At 45.8% G+C, this 3,453-nt stretch overlaps 1 long non-coding RNA gene across 1 annotated transcript; it reads left to right on the top strand.

The window, feature by feature from the left end:
* The first annotated feature begins 2,422 nt into the window (after positions 1-2,422).
* On the top strand, positions 2,423-3,101 carry LOC142817345 (uncharacterized). Its single transcript, XR_012895185.1, has 3 exons — positions 2,423-2,472; positions 2,686-2,736; positions 3,058-3,101. It is a non-coding gene; the product is annotated as an uncharacterized LOC142817345 (long non-coding RNA).
* The last annotated feature ends 352 nt before the right edge of the window (positions 3,102-3,453 follow it).

The following is a 3,453-nucleotide window of genomic DNA, read 5'->3' as shown; positions in this document are numbered from 1 at the left end:
TCAGGCATTGCTCACGCCGTTTCCTGCTGTTATTCCCTCGTTGAGAATCCGCACCGGGTTCTAGTGATTGCCCGCGGGTCGACTTCTTTGATCCTACGGTGCTCCATCCTGTACTTTCTTCGAATTCTTCACGAGAAATGGGTTCTCCCTCCACAGTGACCTCCATTTCTTGTCAAAAAGTCGGACGCGTCAAACGCACCGACCGGCGTTTCTTGGTGCCCGCAGAGCTAGGCCGGCCTAGGCAGCAGCGTCTCTGGCAGCTGCGCTGCCGGTGGCTTGGCAGGCGTTAGGCCTATCTCTCTCGCTAGCGTGGTTGACAAAAATGCGTCGGTAAAGGTGTCAAAATTCAAGTCCCCACCTGGAACTTAGTGCCGGGCGATTCCTGATGACAAGCTGAATACGCGGGTACCAAAGTCTTGTGGGCTTCTAGGTGACTTCCGCTGCAAAACATTCGTTGAAACCGGAGCCGACACGACGCGCGTCCACTCGCTCCGACAAGAGCAGCGTCCCCTGCCGCTCTTAAAGTCCCTGAAAAGTAAACTAAAGTAGTGCCATTCGTGTCAATGTGCAGACTCCTCTTCCCTCGCGTGCATTGCAGATAGTAAACGACGCTAGTTGAGGGGCTGTATGGCTCCTGGCCGCAAAGATGAGCTTGTGCTCATGTTTCCGTTAAAGCGCATCTGGGCGCGGCGGTTCTAGGCGATGCACCGAAAGTGTGATTCAGAAAGAAAAAAAATATAAAAGGTAACGTTAATTACGAAGATGTGACGTGTATATAAGCAAGTCGCATGCAGTGGCAAAAGACATCACCGCAAGCACGCAATACTTAACGCGATAGCCCACCGTTTGCATGCAGACGCGCTCAGCAGTGACGCTCTCGATGGCAGCGCCACTGCTGTCCGTGTAATAAACTCAGCGGTGCTAAGAATCTGCAGCATGACGCACTAGCCTTTGTGAAGGTATCGCAAACACCATTTTGTTTGTCCACTTTGGCGGTGTTTGTTTGTAGCTAGGCGTGAGCGCTTGGTATTGTTGTGTAGCCGGAATTCGACCGAGCGTGATTGTGTGCACAGTAATCCTGCACGTTTCGGGATGCCGACCTGCTGTGCCAGCGGTTGCAAAAGCAGGTACAGCAGAGGAAAGAAGCTATTTTCGCTTCCACGAGGAAAAGACAATGCCGCTCGGCAAGAAGTGTGGCTCCAGTGTATCGGAAGTACTGACTTGGACCCTGTATCGTCGCGGCTTTGTGAGGTGAGTACCGGCGAGCTAAACTCTATCGTTTCGCTTGTATTCGTTTTTACAGTGTTGCGGTACTGTCAAGCTCGAGCGTCACACAAAGAGAGTAACCGCGTCGATGGTAAACGTGCATGCCAGCTGAAACGCGTGCCGCGTTTAGTGCCGTGTAAACGTTGCGTCTCTGGCTTGATCCATGCCGACCGCGGCGGCTGCATTTTCGATTGAGGCGAAAATGTTGGGGCCTGTGTACTTAGCATTATATGCACGTTATTCAATACCAGGTGGTCGAAATTTCCGTAGCCCTCCAAAAGGGCGTCCCTCATAATCAAATTGTGGTTTTGGAACGTTAAACGCCAGATAGTATTATTATTAATATTATTATTATTAGTATTATCCTTATTATTGTTATTATTAATAATATTATTATTATATTATTATTACTCGTTTGATCCAAAAATAATCGTCGACTATGTACAAAGTAAATGTAATAGATACATTCAAGTGCTAATAAACTTTGTTTATTGGCCGACGTATAGTTAATTGACTCCCGCGTGTATGTGTGTATGGGTGTAAGGACTTTTTGTATAAAGGCGTGGGCAGCGACCTGAATGTCGCATCATTTCGTTTAAGCATGTGCTCCAGCGCGCTCAGTATACAGAAGCTCTGTGGTTGAAATAAGGACACGCAAGGCTAAATGGTGCGTATTTCTACATACTGTACCCACCGTGTGCTAGTCTGGTGGGAAGAGAATGTGCCGAACAGTGCGTGGTCGTGTACGTGTTGACGCTAAAGGTTATTTTAGTTTCTTTTAGAGCGTGCTGTTTCATTGGGTAACAGTAGCCGCGAATATTTCCTTACCTAGGACCACTTCACTGCGGACCAATTCGAGCCGATACTGCTGCGCAAGTTTGGTACTAAAAAGTTCAAGAGAGACGCGGCGCCTACGATCTTCAGTCAAGAGCATTAGCAAACGTCATGTAAGTCAATCGCGTTAAAAAACTGGAGAATGTTTAGTCCGTCTTCATTGTTTTCTGCATCACCCATAATTACTTCTCAGCCTTTCACTAACCTGAAACATGCCATCTTGCATATAGGTGTTGTGCACTGTTTGTGTATAGCTAATGGCTTTCCTTTGGTATAATTGATGCATTTTTTTTCAATTTCCAGAATGCAATGATTCAGCCCACTCATCTTGTGGCCTTAATCTACTACTAACAGCAGCTGCTCGTGTTGATGGTGAGTTGACGGTTAAGCACATCTCACGCCTTTTCCCTCTTCGTTATCGTTAATACATGTTTGGATTATGCAGAAGCCAAAGAGACACACTGCCTGTCAGCTACGAATGTGCTTCTGACACCAGCTGCTGTTGATGGTGAGTTCTTACTGCATTTATTACTTACCGTTTTACAAACGGGCTTTATGCCTTCATTGATGTTTTATAATTTGCAGGCTATGGAGCCAACAGTGATGCCACTCAAGCAGGGTTAGGTTCTTCACAAGGTAACGTAGCTAACACACATGCTGCATGTAGTCGAATCATTGTAACGGCTTGTAACTTGTATCCATTGGTTTATATATTTTACAATCATGTCTGTAGGGGTGTGCTGCAGATCCACAACATTTTGCTCCGCAGTATGGTGTTCAGCCCATTGCAAGCATTGAAAGCATTGTCGCTTGGGTTTTGGCATGCATTATTTTTACTGAAAAATTGTAATGCACCTGTGCGTATTGTGAATGCTTCAAGTATTGTTGATTCTTGTTTGCCAAAATGCGATGTAACAGAGATGATTGTCTTCTTCAATTAGTCTTTATCTTTTTTAGGTCACACTGCTACTGATTCAGCACCATCGGATTTTCCAGAAGATAATGGCAGTGACATGTTGCTTTGAAATTTCACATAATTTATTGTTGATCTCAAGTTGCAGATGCACCTTCAAGTTCCGAATGTGACGCACTGCCAGCTTGTTCAACAGCTTGTTCAGCAGGTGAGTGCTACTTTTCATGATTTGTATAGGCATGTGTCGGCCAGATGGCTTATGTGCGCAGGTGTGGAAACCATCCATGAATCGAGCTGCCAGCCATTTCAAGCTTTGACGATGCCTGTTGAGTGTGAGTGAAATTTCTGTTCAGTATCATATACATCTTTTAATTTTAGTCACTGGTCATCCCTCATTGCCTGTGCTGCAACTGTGCTAATTTAAAGCTTTGGTGACTGTA

Source organism: Rhipicephalus microplus, chromosome 5, assembly GCF_043290135.1.
Source record: "Rhipicephalus microplus isolate Deutch F79 chromosome 5, USDA_Rmic, whole genome shotgun sequence".
Classification (NCBI taxonomy): Eukaryota; Metazoa; Arthropoda; class Arachnida; order Ixodida; family Ixodidae; genus Rhipicephalus; species Rhipicephalus microplus.
The sequence above is the reverse complement of the archived record's forward strand: the minus strand, read 5'-3'. Positions and strand labels throughout refer to the sequence as shown.